The sequence below is a fragment of the Drosophila miranda genome, chromosome XR (genome assembly GCF_003369915.1).
Source record: "Drosophila miranda strain MSH22 chromosome XR, D.miranda_PacBio2.1, whole genome shotgun sequence".
Taxonomy (NCBI): Eukaryota; Metazoa; Arthropoda; class Insecta; order Diptera; family Drosophilidae; genus Drosophila; species Drosophila miranda.
The window spans coordinates 44688521-44706482 of record NC_046674.1 but is presented as its reverse complement, the minus strand read 5'-3'; the positions used below and the strand labels follow the sequence as shown (position 1 = coordinate 44706482).

The window sequence follows — 17962 nt, the reverse complement described above, 5'->3', positions numbered from 1 at the left end:
CCTCGCACGGTTCCGAGCACTTTGGCCCAATCGGTCGCCAGTTCCGCACGGTCTAAGTTTGCCTTGGCTGCAAGCAGACTGACACGCTTCGACCAGAAGCTCAGCGCTCCAGATGCTAGCACACCAACCCGCTCGCTCTCCCAAGTCCATCGAGATCAACTCCGAAGCCTGTGGGCGAAGGTGGACGCGGAGTTCGAGGCCTGTGTGGAGGCGATAACGGAAGTAGATCCAGAGGGGGCAGCTGACGTCCAGGGGATGTACGATGACTGCTACGCGGTCTACGCGCAATGCCTTGCCGAACTGAACGATCAGCTCGAACCCCCGACTGTCCCTCACACGCCTCAACTGGCCATTCAAGTGCCGACTTCCGGCAGTTGCCGTCTTCCTCCATGTGACACTGATGTTTTCAGTGGGGACTACCAGCAGTGGCCCACGTTCCGAGACCTGTTCACCGCCATATATATAGAGAACCCGAGGGTGGCTCCAGTAGAAAAACTGTTCCACCTCAACAAAAAAACAAGCGGTGAGGCCCACGACATAGTGGCACAGGCTCCACTCACGAACGAAGGGTTCGCGTCCGCATGGAGCGCCCTCCGTGAGCGTTTCCAAAACAAGAGGCTGATACTCAAAGCCCAGCTGAAGATCCTCTTCAGTCTGCCCCAAATCCGCACCGAGTCAGCTGCAGCGCTAAAAGAGCTTCAGAGAGCCGTCCACAAGTGCCTTACGACACTCAACCACTCCGAGGTCTCCACAGACAGCATTTTCGCTGACGGAGTGTTAGTGTACCTCATATCCGCGAAGTTGGCGAAAGCGACTTTGGAGCTTTGGGAGCAGTCCGTGACACACAAGTCCGAAATTCCCACCTGGCACGCTATGGACAAGTTCCTGGCGGAGCGGTACCTGTCTCTCGAGGTGACCGAGGATGGCCATCCAGGCATGGAGACTCAGGCCCACTCCAGGGCGAGTCTACCCATGTCAGAGAGTTCAAAGGGCAATCCCAACCCATTCCGTTCCCAAGGGAGCCCTGTTGCAAGGCGGGTTCACTCGTTCGGAACAACTGTGGATCCGAAGCGGAGAACGTGTGATCTTTGCTTCAAAGAGAACCATCCGATCCGGGTATGCCCTCAATTCCTTCAGATGAGACCTGATGCTCGCTCCAGCTATATTAAGCAAAAAATGCTTTGCTTAAACTGTTTCGCAAGAGGTCACCAGATTCGTGAATTCCAAAGCGCCCACAACTGCAACACGTGTGGAGACCGGCATCATACGCTGCTGCACCGTGTCACTCCAGTTTCCAGCCAATCCGTGCCCAACTCCGTACCACTTCCGACTCCTGCCGAAGCTCAGCCTAGCGTTCAGAACTATTTCGCCTCCGGCAAGAGGGCGGTACTCCTGGGCACGGCTATTATTAATATTTTCCACTTGGGGACAAACTTTCGCGCCCGCGCTCTAATCGACCCGGGCTCCGAGGCGACGTTCATTACGGAACGTCTCTTCCAGATCATTAAGTTGCCATTCCGACTCGCCCAGGCACAGGTCTCTGGGGCTCAATCAGACCATATCCGCTCAGTCCAAGAAGCTCTGCAATTTTGCCATCCGCTCCCCGACTAAGCCGGGCTTACACTTGGACGCCACAGCCTATGTCCTGCCGGAACTATCAGGCAGCCTTCCCTCCCATCCGATCCCGCAACACTCGTTGCGAGACTTGCCGAACCTGCCATGGGCAGACCCGACATTTTACGCAAGCTCACAAATAGATGTCCTGATTGGTGCCGACATCTTTCCATCCATCCTCTTGAGCGGCTCACAGACGAACATCTGTGGATCTCTCCTCGGACAGGAGACCATTTTCGGATGGGTTCTTACAGGCCCAGTGCCAAACACGGTACAAGGCAGGGTCGCATCCTTCTCCACGCAAATTTCCACCGAGCTAGAGACTCCGTTAGACAAACTCCTCACAAAGTTTTGGGAGGTGGAGGACATTCCTAAAATAGAAAGCGAGTCGGATTCGTACTGCGAAAGAAATTTCCTCCGAACTACGTCAAGAACGCCAAGCGGGAAATACGTCGTCACGTTACCGTTTCGCGACCCAGATCATCTCGGATCAGATCTGGGGTATTCAAGGGCAACCGCGCTGGCCCAGTTCCTAAGAAACGAAAATCGCTTGAAAAGAAACAGTCCCCTACAAGAGCAGTACGACACCGTGATCCAAGAATACCTAGAGCTTGGACACATGACAGAAGTTCTTCCGACTCATGGGTCCTCAACCTACTACCTGCCGCACCACGCTGTCTTCAAGCCTGATAGCACCACCACGAAAGTCCGCGTTGTATTTAACGCATCCAGCCCGTCGACTAACGGTATCAGCTTGAATGACCTTCTGCACCCCGGCCCTGTTCTCCAGTCCGACTTAACCCTTCAGATCCTGAAGGGGCGCTACTACCGGTACGTCTTCAATGCTGACATCACCAAGATGTATCGGCAGATTTGGGTAGATCCGAAGCACACCCCCTTCCAGCGAATTTTGTTTCGCAACAAGGAGGGCGAGATACGCGACTATGAGTTGCAAACTGTCACCTTTGGAGTCAATTGTGCTCCCTTTCTCGCCATCCGGGTGTTGCAACGGCTTGCAGACGATGTCCAGTCCCGATTCCCAAGAGCCAGTCACATCATTCGGTCCTGTATGTATGTCGACGACGTCCTTGCGGGAGCAGACTCTCTTACTGAGGCTCAACTAGCTATCCGCGAGTTACAGGCCGCCCTGAGTTCTGCCGGGTTTCCACTGAGAAAATGGACGTCCAACCACAAGGACCATCTCCTTCACACCGACTTCCTTGAACTCGAGACAGAAAGCACAGCCAAGACTCTCGGAATTCGCTGGAAGGCGACAACAGACGATTTCTTCTTCGTTCCGCCAGAACTGGCATCTACGGCATCCTATACCAAGCGAGCGGTGCTTTCCCAGATAGCAAGGTTGTTCGACCCTGCGGGCTGGTTGGCTCCGTTCATTGTCCGGTCAAAGATCTTCATGCAAGAGATCTGGTTGCAAGAAGTGGGATGGGACGAAGATCTTCCGACCGAGATGCGTCAGCGCTGGCAGATTTTTCTGCGGAGCTCCGCTCTCGACCAGATCCGCATTCCAAGGTGGATTGGCTCCGAACCAGCTGTAAGGGTCGAGCATCACGGATTTTGCGATGCGTCCGAAAAGGCGTACGGTGCGGCGATCTACGTACGCATCGAGACTGACCACCTGGTCAAGGTGCAGTTGCTTACCGCGAAAACACGAGTCGCATCCGTTAAGACTGTATCGCTCCCCCGGTTAGAGCTGTGCGGCGCCGTGCTGCTGTCCGAAATGGCGACGGCTATCCTGCCAAATATGCCAAGCGCACCTACAACCTGTTACTTCTGGACAGATTCCGCTATAGTCCTGTCCTGGCTGAAAAAGCCTGCTTGCCACTGGACTACCTTTATGGCCAACCGAGTGACCAGAATTTCGTAAGCCACCGGGGTCGAGAATTGGGGTCACGTTCCGTCCGCACAAAATCCCGCCGACCTCGCCAGCAGGGGCGTATCCTTACAAGAGCTCGTCGAGAACCAACTCTGGTGGCACGGACCAGCGTGGTTGCAAGGGCCCCAGCATCAATGGCCAGCCCAAGGCGGGGACGATCCCGTGATAACCCTCGAATAACGTGCTCTGAAGGTTCATTTTGCACCGAGCCCATCCGAAGACTTCCTCGATCGGTTCTCCAATCTGGAGAGAGCCCTGCGAGTCCGTGCTTATGTCCTTCGCTTCACAAAACGCTGCCGGAAGCTGGTCACCGGACAATAGGACCACCTTGCAAGCGAAGACATTACCGAAGCTGAGCGCACTCTTATCCTAGAGACTCAGCGCAGGGAATACTCCCAAGAGCATCACTGCCTAAGCGAGAAGCGGCCAGTGCCAAGGTGAATTTGAACCAGTTCCTACATCAACATGGGCTCATAAGAGCATGTGGCCGTATCGCAACTTCTACCTTTCTGAAGTACGACGAACGGCATCCCATTATTCTGCCGTACCGCTGCCGGCTATCCCGCCTTCTCGCGCAATTCACCCACCGGATAACTCTTCATGGCGGGAACCAACTAATGGTGCGACTTATCCGATCCAAGTTCTGGATTCCCAAGGTTCAGAAACTCATGAAGGGGGTGGTAAACTCCTGCAAGGTATGCGTCATCCACAGACAGAAGTTGCAAGCCCAAATGATGGGTGATCTTCCTACGGAACGAACGTCCTTTTCCAGACCGTTCACGCACACCGGAATTGACTACGCGGGTCCCTTCGAAATACGGAATTACACAGGCAGAGCGTGCCTGATAACCAAGGGGTATGTGTGTGTGTGTTCGTGTGTTTTTCCACGAAGGCTTTCCATTTGGAGCCCACGTCGGATCTCACGACCGAGAAATTTCTTGCAGCCTTCGCTCGTTTCGTCGCACGACGAGGGTGTCCGCAGCGCATTCACTCCGACAATGGCAAAACTTTCGTTGGTGCCGCCAAGGTGCTTTCCCGTGACTTCCTAGTAGCATTCAAGGGCTCGATAACTGATGCGTACAGCCATCACCGGGTTTCGTGGCGTTTTATCCCACCAGGAGCTCCACACATGGGAGGTCTGTGGGAAGCCGGGGTGAAGAGTTTCAAAACTCTCTTTTACAAAGCCACGTCCACTCGGAAGTACACTTTCGAAGAGCTTTCCACGCTTCTCGCAAAGATCGAAGCATGCCTTAATTCCAGGCCGCTCTCGCCGATGTCCGAAGATCCAACTGAGTTGCTGGCCCTTACTCCCGGGCACTTCCTTACCGGGGGACCCTTGATGTCCACGGCCGAGCCCGAAATAAAGGGTGAACGCCCTTTAGAACGCCCTAGTTCCGTCCAACAATAACGCGAATGTACCTTCCAAAGCTCCAAGTTTCATTACTAATACTTCTTCGACCACTTTCCTTCCTCCTAGTTCATCGTATCCAGACATGGCCCCACGCTCACGCGCCAACCGCACCGGGGAGAGCCGGCATCCACGGGGTAGAGGCACCTACCGTTGCCGAGTCTGCTCAGGAATACACCCGCTACGGACCTGCCATGTGTTTCTGCGCCTGAGCCCTGAGAAGAGGCTCCGAGCCGTCCTGAGAAACAAATACTGCGCCAACTGCCTGGCGTACCAGCACTCCGGGAAGGACTGCCTCAGTGGCGGGCTGTGCAGGGTGTGTGGCAAGAACCACCACACGCTACTCCACATATCCGCGCCTCGCTGTCCAGCCCGCTCAGCCTCGCGAATACAGTCGACAGCTACATCGGCCCACGCCGGACGCCGCCCTCGTCGCCCAGCCCGTCCAGACCCGGCTGCACCGCCGCCATCTACGCCGGCTCACGCCGAGCGCCGTCCTCGTCGGCCCGTCAGCCGACCGGTCGTAGGAACCGCGACCTCATCGTTTGCGAGTCCAGCGGCTCAAGCTGAGTGCCGTCCCCGTCACCCCGTGAACCGCCCCGTCGTAGGAACCCCGGCGCCCTCCGTAAGCTCCCTTCTACAACATAGGAGCCTCAATATCCTCCCGACGGCGCTGGTGGTCCTGGATACGGGCTCGAAGGATTTCGAAACGGGCGCGCTCATCGACCCTTGCACGCCGGTGAGCTGCATTGACGACTCATTGGCCTCCGCCTTCAAGATACCCACTACGCGCGTCGGCAACGAGAAGGTGTGCACCGCGGTCATTCGTACCAAGACGGGCGACTTCCGACTGGAAGCCATCCTGAAGGTCGAGCCCCGTTTGCGCATCCGCACGCCGATCCGACCTTTGAGCGATACGATCCGGGCTCGATTTGACGATCTGAAGCTCGCAGATGCGCAATTCCATCGACCAGCCACCATCTCTCTGGTCTTAGGCGCCGACGTCTACCCGAAAGTGATCCAACCCGGGTTCCTGGCACGCGAGGACGGCCCAGAGCACGGTGTTCGGATGGATCGTATCCGGTGCATGCACACAGCCATAGACACCGATCCTGCAGGGGGGGGGGGGGGGGGGGGGGGGGGGGGGGGGGGGGAGGATGTTCAGGCCAGCAGCAGATGATTGCCGCGCACTGTGCCAACTTCGTGCGCTCCGGTCTCAACTCGCTCTCGCGCGCTCGGAGGGGCGCTCGGGAGACTTTACGACCCACGATCCACCCGGCGCTCAAGCCATCATGGAGCATAGATCGTAAGGCCTAGTAGTTAGTTACGTTTTCCACCCCGCTACAAGCTGTCGTCGTGCACATACGCGCACCTACAGTCCACATACATGTAAGATTAATAATAATGTATCGTTTATTAATAGTGTTTTTCGAAAAAGAGTACAAAGTGTATGATTTAAGATGTGCAATTAATGAGTCTGTTCTTCCGACTTTTTGCTCAACTTTCTCCTTCTACTTCCAACAACCGACTCTCGTATCGATAACCCCTTATCGGTTAGGTCTTTTAAACATCGGTTAAGTCTGGTTATATCGGTTAGGTCTTATCGATGGTATCTTAAGTTCAAATGTTAATTTAGATGGGATAGTGCTAACTGCTTGATACACTGTCCTTTACATTCGGCCCTCCTGCTCATCTTCATCTGTCCCAGATGATAATATATCATCGTTCTCTGAGACAAAACGCCATAGCTTCATATTGTCACTGCTCGTTGCTGTGATATTTGGCCCCTCGACTTGAGCAACCTTTCTGACGTAGCGACCGTTCCGCTTTACCTTGGTGACTTCATATGGGCCTAGATACTCGCTGGCCAACTTGCGTCCTGCGACGAACTGCGTCCTCTTGATCGCGACCATGTCTCCTAGTCTGTAGCCGTGCTCAGGTCGTCGTTTTTTATCATAATAGCGCTTGTACACCTCTTGCGCCTTCTCAATGTTTTGTTTCGCTTGGTCACGCAGTTCTTGGCGCTCGTTGTTAAACTGCGTAACCAACTCCTCGTTGAGCACCTCCAATAGTCGACTTTCAGCTTGTCTGTGCATCTTTGTCCCAAACATGACCTCGAATGGCGACGACTTCAACGTAGAATGCACATGCGAATTAATCGCCATCTGGACCTGTGGCACATGCTTGTACCACTTCGTTGACTCCTGAGCTGAGAGCTTTGCGATGATACCCAAAATTGAACGGTTCACCCGCTCAATCTGACCGTTGCCTCTCGCCACACCTGTCGTTGTACACACATGTTCGACTTTGTTCTCGTTGAGAAACTCGCTGAATGCGTTGGATGTAAACGCTGCTCCTCTGTCGCTGACTATGCGCTTGGGAAAACCAAACACAAATGACCAATCTCTCAGCCTCTTCACAACTTCTTCGTGACCTGTTGACTTAGTTGGGAACAGCCACACAAACTTGGAGAATGCATCTACCACAGCAAAAATGTACTTGTATTGCTTGGCTGTCGCATCCATTGGTCCCAAATGATCAACGTGCAGCGTGTATAGTGGTGTGTCACCCTTGTCAATGCAATGAAGATAGCCTTCTTGTTTGCCCAACTTTTTGCTGAAAATTATACAACTGATACAATTAGTAATCAACTTATTTACTTTCCGTTCAAGGTGCGGAATCCAGTATTGCTGCTGAACTAAGTGCATTTTCTTCGCTGTGGAGAAATGACCAACTTCATGCGATCCTTGAATGATTTCCCTTTCCATCAGCCTTGGAACCACCAAAACGTCATTGCCATTTACAGATTTGAAGAGAAGGCCTCCTTTAAGCTTGTAGTCTTGATATGGGTGCTGCTTCAGGATCTCAACTGTGGCTTTGATGAAATCGTCATCCTGCTGTGCTTTCTTTATCCGAGCTGTTAGCTCCGTCGTCACGAACATGCATGTCTGCGGAAAAGGACTGAGACAGTCCACGTGTCTTATTCTGTCCCCTGGGCGGTGTACTGCTTTGAATGTAAAGTCCTCCATATACAGAATCCACTGGGAAACTTCTCTGGGTATATCTACTTTCGTTGTTGTCTGCTTAAACGCCGCACAGTCAGTGGCAAGATCAAATTTGATCCCCAACAGGTAGTGACGAAACTTCTTGAGTGCGAGGTATGCAGCTTTGACCTCCAAATAGTAACTGTGACGTTTGGACTCGGCTTGTGTAGTCTTTTTACTCCAATAGTAAATCGGGTGGAAATTGCCATCAAACTGCTGCAACAAAACTGCTCCGAAACCTTCTTTGGATGCATCCGTGTGGAGTTCCGTTGGCGCTTCTCGTGAGTATAAATGTAATACAGGTGCGATTACAAGCAGATTCTTTAAGGTTTGTAGCGATTGTTGCTCTGCTTCGCCAATGTTGACAACTGCTTCCTTCCTGAGTAGATTCGTGAGCGGCCGGGCAACTTGTGCATAGCCAGGGATGAACTTTCTGCAAAAGCCTGTGAGTCCCAGAAATGCTTGAACTGCTTTAATGTCTTTGGGCGTAGCAAACCGACTGACAGCTGCTGTCTTCTCTTTGCCGGGCCAGATTCTCCCGTCCTCAATGATATGGCCCAGAAAGCTAATGCGTGGCTGCATGAAGCTACATTTCTTCCACTTGATCTTTAGGCCAAACTGCGCAGCTGTCTCCAGGACCAACTTTGTCTTCCTCATGCATACCTCGGGCGACGCGGCGTAAACAATTATGTCGTCCATATAAAGCTGCATAATGTCAGAGTTGATTAATTCTTGAAAAATATAGCTTACGAACCGAATGAACGCAGCTGGCGAGTTCTTGAATCCGAAAGGCGCTTTATTAAACTCGAATAATCCCTCCTTTGTAACAAAGGCCGTATACGACTTGCTTTGCTCTTCCATAGGCACATGGAAAAATCCGTTTTCAAGGTCCATTATGGTAAACCACTTAGCCGACTGCAGCTTTTCCAAGACTTCCTCCATGATCGGGACTGGGAAGCAGTCCAGCAATACCATGCTGTTTAACTTCCTGTAGTCTACGCAAACTCTAAGTGTACCATCTTTTTTCTTCACGACGACAACTCTGCTCGCTACATTTGAAGACGACTTGCGCACGATTCCTTGCTCGATCCATTCTTCGACTTGCTTCTTTACGGCACTGGCTTCGTCTGTTGATAAACGACTCGGTGAGTGATGAAACGGCTTGATTAATCCGTCGGGAACTATCTTCAGTTGGATTGGAGACTGCTTTGCAACTTCTGTGGGCATTTGGTAACTGTTTCTTATCATCTGTTCAACGTCTTTTCGATATTGCGGCGGAGCTACAAAGGATGACTCTTCAGTTACATTATATATAAGAGCATGCTCATCTGTTGGCACAGGATCTGCGTCATGCTTCAAAAACGTGTATCCTTGCATATCAGCGACGAAACGGAACTTTTTAATGAAATCATGCCCCAAAAGTGCGTCGAAATCAATCTGGCTACTGGGGACTACTAAAAACTTCTGTGTGGTCTGCAACTTATCCACGGTAACTTCTGCATTAAAGTATCCAACAGGCTTTAATGATATCTGACCCAGACCGCGCAACATAGTTGTGCACTTCAAAAGTTTAACGTTTTTCATGGTCTTCAACATACTCTCTTTGATTAGGGTTACATCTGACCCTGTATCCACAAGACAGTCAACAACAATGCCGTTTATTTGAATTTTTTTCATGCGACTGCGATCCAAAATGACGCGAACTTTATCAACTTTATCAGCTTCATAAGGACAGTTACGCGAAATGTGACCATTCTGATTGCACTTAAAACACTTTGTTTCGGCTTTGCAGTCTTTGCGTTTGTGTTCTCTTGATCCACAGTTATAGCAATATTCTTTTTTACCGCTTTGCCCACTTTGCTGCTTGAAACTCGTTTTATGCTGTTCGTTATTGCCCTTCTTCTCCACTATGTTCAAACGATTATAGATATCGAACTCTTCTTTCAAGGCCCTGAAGGTCTTACAGCGATACATGGCATACTTATACTCGTTTCTTATGTCCAGACCGTTCACAATATGGCTTATAACAGCCGCGTGTTCAACATGTCCGACTGCTGCTATTTTTCTCATCTGCAGCAAGTACTCGTGCATCGACTCACTACTCTTCCTCTTTCTTTCTTGCAGCAGCTTATGAATGTCTGCACTGTTATAGCTACATGTGAATTCATCCAATAATACGTTCTTGAGTTCCTCATAGGTGCACACGCATTCAGCTTCAAGGAAAAGCTTAGCTGCACCGGTCATTTTTCCTCTGGCCTGCACATACTTTTGCTTTTCAGTAAGCTCATATGCGTCGGCATTTTTTTCGAATATCTCAAACCATTTTTCTATGGGAACCGATTTTCCATCACAATCGCTCACAACTTTTGTAAAATTATCTGGAGCGATCTTCATTTCTCGTTGCTCATCGCAAAGCACTTTCAAACTTAGCAACTTTATCATTTGATCAATCTTGTCATCAGTATTGTTTTCCGCATTTTCAAAATCTTTCATCTCGTTTGCACTCGGGCGCGACGTTCCTGGTACAGCTTCTTCCTTCTCTCTCTCTTTCCAGTGCAACGGCGGCGGTGTTTGCATCATTTTGCGGCTCTTTTCGACTTGTGTCTGTGTACCCGACGAGTGCTTGTCTTTTCTGTTTATAAGTGTGTATCACACACAACGTGTCTGTGCGTGTTTTTTCTGCTTGTGTACGTACTGCGCACGGACAAGGCGACGCTGCGGCGCGACAATGAATTTCACAATTTTCCAACCGAATTAAACGACCGATCTTTTATTAAACTCCGTGTCTACTGTTATGCTCACAGAATTTGGATTGTTCAACTTAATGTTTATAGCCACCAACAACAACTTTACAACTTTATGTAGCTACAAACAACAACTTTAACAACTTTTCAACAATCCTCTTCTTGCATCAGCTTCTGCTTTCTTCTGTTTTTCTTTTTCACACACTCCGAGCTCTGTATTCGACGCGGACGAGCCCCCAAATGTAAGATTAATAATAATGTATCGTTTAATAATAGTGTTTTTCGAAAAAGAGTACAAAGTGTATGATTTAAGATGTGCAATTAATGAGTCTGTTCTTCCGACTTTTTGTTCAACTTTCTCCTTCTACTTCCAACAACCGACTCTCGTATCGATAACCCCTTATCGGTTAGGTCTTTTAAACATCGGTTAAGTCTGGTTATATCGGTTAGGTCTTATCGATGGTATCTTAAGTTCAAATGTTAATTTAGATGGGATAGTGCTAACTGCTTGATACACTGTCCTTTACATACATATATACCGAAATACAAGGAACATATTTATTGGAACAACTCTGACTTCTTCTTTTGGATATTTTCCCACTCGTCGCTGGAAAGCCGATCCGGTGATCCGGTGATCCGCCCTCCTACAAAACATTGGTCCTTCGAGCCGGATCTTCGCCTTCCCCATAAGGAGAAGCTTACCCCAGCCAGCATCGGCGGATCGCTCTAAGTTCAAGATAAGTAAGCCCAACACCAGTGCAGTGATTTTGTGCGAGTTTTCCATTCCAGTCCGAGTACCCGTGGCATACATATGTACATACATATGTATTCATTTCTCGCTCTAGCTCCAAATTAAACCATACTTCGTTCTGCCAACGGTTGTGGCCACCTACTTCTCCAAAGGTTTAATTTGATCCGAGCAAGCTCCTGCGGTCAACCTCCGATCCAGTGTATATATTCCTACCTCTCCCAGCTACCAGCTGAGCTTTGGTTGCTGACATATGCACATGCATACAAGCACATGTACACATCGCAACGCAATCCAAGCGGCTGACAACAATCATAAATTCATATGCTTGCAATTAGTTTGTTGTTTTTTTTTCCATGCTCAACGTTCCACCGGTTTTCGGTTTTATAAATAAAGAAAATAAATCACTGCGTCTCCGTATTTAACTAATTATATTGCCAACAAAAATAAGACACGATCCATACATACGGCACCACATATATATTTATCTTACATATACATACATACATACGTACGCATTTTAAATTATACATATTGCATATAAAACGGTCATCCACCGTTTTAACCGTTGTTTTAAATCTCGCCAAAAGGTTGGGTCGTCAACCCAAGCCACGGTACATAGCACTTACATCCATCCGCACACACATACAAGCAGCAGCAGCGGTGCATTCGTTTCGTTTTTCCTTTCGCTTTCGCTTCTCCACCGTTTGCTTGCGCTGTTGTTGGTGGGAGAATATTTTTCGGTGCCGCGCTTGACCGTAACGGAGCGCCAAGTGTAGCGCTACCCAGCACTTCGAGGGTATATTGTTTTCAACATTCGTTTGCAACCGACTCTATATAGGGGTACCTTGTGCATCCATATCATTGCTCATCCTTATTAGTCGCTCTTGGTTGGCCCTTTGTTTTTTATTTGATCGTAGTATTTTATATTTATATATTCCGGCCACGGTGCCCGACTTCTACTATATAAATACTCGCGATAAATCCCGCCAAGGCCACATAACCACGGTTCGTCGTTCACAACTTCCACTTCTCCATTTCCGCTCACCTGCTTTGCGACTCTGATACGCGCTATCGCAAATCCATCAGCCAACCATGCCCACTGGTGAGAAGAAATCTCGCAAGAAGTTTAAGCGGGGGAGTTCGCTGAGTTTGACCCATCCACCCAGCTCCAACGGCTCAATCACTACGCCCACAGCTTCCCGTCCGGCCCCAGCTGAGCGTGGTCCGACCACGTCCAGGGCTCACACACCACATGCCTTTGAGGCCTTGTTGCTCCCCTCGGTCGTCCCTCGCACGGTTCCGAGCACTTTGGCCCAATCGGTCGCCAGTTCCGCACGGTCTAAGTTTGCCTTGGCTGCAAGCAGACTGACACGCTTCGACCAGAAGCTCAGCGCTCCAGATGCTAGCACACCAACCCGCTCGCTCTCCCAAGTCCATCGAGATCAACTCCGAAGCCTGTGGGCGAAGGTGGACGCGGAGTTCGAGGCCTGTGTGGAGGCGATAACGGAAGTAGATCCAGAGGGGGCAGCTGACGTCCAGGGGATGTACGATGACTGCTACGCGGTCTACGCGCAATGCCTTGCCGAACTGAACGATCAGCTCGAACCCCCGACTGTCCCTCACACGCCTCAACTGGCCATTCAAGTGCCGACTTCCGGCAGTTGCCGTCTTCCTCCATGTGACACTGATGTTTTCAGTGGGGACTACCAGCAGTGGCCCACGTTCCGAGACCTGTTCACCGCCATATATATAGAGAACCCGAGGGTGGCTCCAGTAGAAAAACTGTTCCACCTCAACAAAAAAACAAGCGGTGAGGCCCACGACATAGTGGCACAGGCTCCACTCACGAACGAAGGGTTCGCGTCCGCATGGAGCGCCCTCCGTGAGCGTTTCCAAAACAAGAGGCTGATACTCAAAGCCCAGCTGAAGATCCTCTTCAGTCTGCCCCAAATCCGCACCGAGTCAGCTGCAGCGCTAAAAGAGCTTCAGAGAGCCGTCCACAAGTGCCTTACGACACTCAACCACTCCGAGGTCTCCACAGACAGCATTTTCGCTGACGGAGTGTTAGTGTACCTCATATCCGCGAAGTTGGCGAAAGCGACTTTGGAGCTTTGGGAGCAGTCCGTGACACACAAGTCCGAAATTCCCACCTGGCACGCTATGGACAAGTTCCTGGCGGAGCGGTACCTGTCTCTCGAGGTGACCGAGGATGGCCATCCAGGCATGGAGACTCAGGCCCACTCCAGGGCGAGTCTACCCATGTCAGAGAGTTCAAAGGGCAATCCCAACCCATTCCGTTCCCAAGGGAGCCCTGTTGCAAGGCGGGTTCACTCGTTCGGAACAACTGTGGATCCGAAGCGGAGAACGTGTGATCTTTGCTTCAAAGAGAACCATCCGATCCGGGTATGCCCTCAATTCCTTCAGATGAGACCTGATGCTCGCTCCAGCTATATTAAGCAAAAAATGCTTTGCTTAAACTGTTTCGCAAGAGGTCACCAGATTCGTGAATTCCAAAGCGCCCACAACTGCAACACGTGTGGAGACCGGCATCATACGCTGCTGCACCGTGTCACTCCAGTTTCCAGCCAATCCGTGCCCAACTCCGTACCACTTCCGACTCCTGCCGAAGCTCAGCCTAGCGTTCAGAACTATTTCGCCTCCGGCAAGAGGGCGGTACTCCTGGGCACGGCTATTATTAATATTTGCCACTTGGGGACAAACTTTCGCGCCCGCGCTCTAATCGACCCGGGCTCCGAGGCGACGTTCATTACGGAACGTCTCTTCCAGATCATTAAGTTGCCATTCCGACTCGCCCAGGCACAGGTCTCTGGGGGCTCAATCAGACCATATCCGCTCAGTCCAAGAAGCTCTGCAATTTTGCCATCCGCTCCCCGACTAAGCCGGGCTTACACTTGGACGCCACAGCCTATGTCCTGCCGGAACTATCAGGCAGCCTTCCCTCCCATCCGATCCCGCAACACTCGTTGCGAGACTTGCCGAACCTGCCATGGGCAGACCCGACATTTTACGCAAGCTCACAAATAGATGTCCTGATTGGTGCCGACATCTTTCCATCCATCCTCTTGAGCGGCTCACAGACGAACATCTGTGGATCTCTCCTCGGACAGGAGACCATTTTCGGATGGGTTCTTACAGGCCCAGTGCCAAACACGGTACAAGGCAGGGTCGCATCCTTCTCCACGCAAATTTCCACCGAGCTAGAGACTCCGTTAGACAAACTCCTCACAAAGTTTTGGGAGGTGGAGGACATTCCTACTAAAATAGAAAGCGAGTCGGATTCGTACTGCGAAAGAAATTTCCTCCGAACTACGTCAAGAACGCCAAGCGGGAAATACGTCGTCACGTTACCGTTTCGCGACCCAGATCATCTCGGATCAGATCTGGGGTATTCAAGGGCAACCGCGCTGGCCCAGTTCCTAAGAAACGAAAATCGCTTGAAAAGAAACAGTCCCCTACAAGAGCAGTACGACACCGTGATCCAAGAATACCTAGAGCTTGGACACATGACAGAAGTTCTTCCGACTCATGGGTCCTCAACCTACTACCTGCCGCACCACGCTGTCTTCAAGCCTGATAGCACCACCACGAAAGTCCGCGTTGTATTTAACGCATCCAGCCCGTCGACTAACGGTATCAGCTTGAATGACCTTCTGCACCCCGGCCCTGTTCTCCAGTCCGACTTAACCCTTCAGATCCTGAAGGGGCGCTACTACCGGTACGTCTTCAATGCTGACATCACCAAGATGTATCGGCAGATTTGGGTAGATCCGAAGCACACCCCCTTCCAGCGAATTTTGTTTCGCAACAAGGAGGGCGAGATACGCGACTATGAGTTGCAAACTGTCACCTTTGGAGTCAATTGTGCTCCCTTTCTCGCCATCCGGGTGTTGCAACGGCTTGCAGACGATGTCCAGTCCCGATTCCCAAGAGCCAGTCACATCATTCGGTCCTGTATGTATGTCGACGACGTCCTTGCGGGAGCAGACTCTCCCACTGAGGCTCAACTAGCTATCCGCGAGTTACAGGCCGCCCTGAGTTCTGCCGGGTTTCCACTGAGAAAATGGACGTCCAACCACAAGGACCATCTCCTTCACACCGACTTCCTTGAACTCGAGACAGAAAGCACAGCCAAGACTCTCGGAATTCGCTGGAAGGCGACAACAGACGATTTCTTCTTCGTTCCGCCAGAACTGGCATCTACGGCATCCTATACCAAGCGAGCGGTGCTTTCCCAGATAGCAAGGTTGTTCGACCCTGCGGGCTGGTTGGCTCCGTTCATTGTCCGGTCAAAGATCTTCATGCAAGAGATCTGGTTGCAAGAAGTGGGATGGGACGAAGATCTTCCGACCGAGATGCGTCAGCGCTGGCAGATTTTTCTGCGGAGCTCCGCTCTCGACCAGATCCGCATTCCAAGGTGGATTGGCTCCGAACCAGCTGTAAGGGTCGAGCATCACGGATTTTGCGATGCGTCCGAAAAGGCGTACGGTGCGGCGATCTACGTACGCATCGAGACTGACCACCTGGTCAAGGTGCAGTTGCTTACCGCGAAAACACGAGTCGCATCCGTTAAGACTGTATCGCTCCCCCGGTTAGAGCTGTGCGGCGCCGTGCTGCTGTCCAAAATGGCGACGGCTATCCTGCCAAATATGCCAAGCGCACCTACAACCTGTTACTTCTGGACAGATTCCGCTATAGTACTGTCCTGGCTGAAAAAGCCTGCTTGCCACTGGACTACCTTTATGGCCAACCGAGTGACCAGAATTTCGTAAGCCACCGGGGTCGAGAATTGGGGTCATGTTCCGTCCGCACAAAATCCCGCCGACCTCGCCAGCAGGGGCGTATCCTTACAAGAGCTCGTCGAGAACCAACTCTGGTGGCACGGACCAGCGTGGTTGCAAGGGCCCCAGCATCAATGGCCAGCCCAAGGCGGGGACGATCCCGTGATAACCCTCGAATAACGTGCTCTGAAGGTTCATTTTGCACCGAGCCCATCCGAAGACTTCCTCGATCGGTTCTCCAATCTGGAGAGAGCCCTGCGAGTCCGTGCTTATGTCCTTCGCTTCACAAAACGCTGCCGGAAGCTGGTCACCGGACAATAGGACCACCTTGCAAGCGAAGACATTACCGAAGCTGAGCGCACTCTTATCCTAGAGACTCAGCGCAGGGAATACTCCCAAGAGCATCACTGCCTAAGCGAGAAGCGGCCAGTGCCAAGGTGAATTTGAACCAGTTCCTACATCAACATGGGCTCATAAGAGCATGTGGCCGTATCGCAACTTCTACCTTTCTGAAGTACGACGAACGGCATCCCATTATTCTGCCGTACCGCTGCCGGCTATCCCGCCTTCTCGCGCAATTCACCCACCGGATAACTCTTCATGGCGGGAACCAACTAATGGTGCGACTTATCCGATCCAAGTTCTGGATTCCCAAGGTTCAGAAACTCATGAAGGGGGTGGTAAACTCCTGCAAGGTATGCGTCATCCACAGACAGAAGTTGCAAGCCCAAATGATGGGTGATCTTCCTACGGAACGAACGTCCTTTTCCAGACCGTTCACGCACACCGGAATTGACTACGCGGGTCCCTTCGAAATACGGAATTACACAGGCAGAGCGTGCCTGATAACCAAGGGGTATGTGTGTGTGTGTTCGTGTGTTTTTCCACGAAGGCTTTCCATTTGGAGCCCACGTCGGATCTCACGACCGAGAAATTTCTTGCAGCCTTCGCTCGTTTCGTCGCACGACGAGGGTGTCCGCAGCGCATTCACTCCGACAATGGCAAAACTTTCGTTGGTGCCGCCAAGGTGCTTTCCCGTGACTTCCTAGTAGCATTCAAGGGCTCGATAACTGATGCGTACAGCCATCACCGGGTTTCGTGGCGTTTTATCCCACCAGGAGCTCCACACATGGGAGGTCTGTGGGAAGCCGGGGTGAAGAGTTTCAAAACTCTCTTTTACAAAGCCACGTCCACTCGGAAGTACACTTTCGAAGAGCTTTCCACGCTTCTCGCAAAGATCGAAGCATGCCTTAATTCCAGGCCGCTCTCGCCGATGTCCGAAGATCCAACTGAGTTGCTGGCCCTTACTCCCGGGCACTTCCTTACCGGGGGACCCTTGATGTCCACGGCCGAGCCCGAAATAAAGGGTGAACGCCCTTTAGAACGCCCTAGTTCCGTCCAACAATAACGCGAATGTACCTTCCAAAGCTCCAAGTTTCATTACTAATACTTCTTCGACCACTTTCCTTCCTCCTAGTTCATCGTATCCAGACATGGCCCCACGCTCACGCGCCAACCGCACCGGGGAGAGCCGGCATCCACGGGGTAGAGGCACCTACCGTTGCCGAGTCTGCTCAGGAATACACCCGCTACGGACCTGCCATGTGTTTCTGCGCCTGAGCCCTGAGAAGAGGCTCCGAGCCGTCCTGAGAAACAAATACTGCGCCAACTGCCTGGCGTACCAGCACTCCGGGAAGGACTGCCTCAG

General features: G+C 51.4%; 2 pseudogenes; both read left to right on the top strand.

The window, feature by feature from the left end:
- Positions 1-387: 387 nt before the first annotated feature.
- Positions 388-4775, top strand: LOC117186665 (annotated as a pseudogene).
- An 8354-nt stretch (positions 4776-13129) lies between these two features.
- Positions 13130-17521, top strand: LOC117186668 (annotated as a pseudogene).
- Positions 17522-17962: the final 441 nt, after the last annotated feature.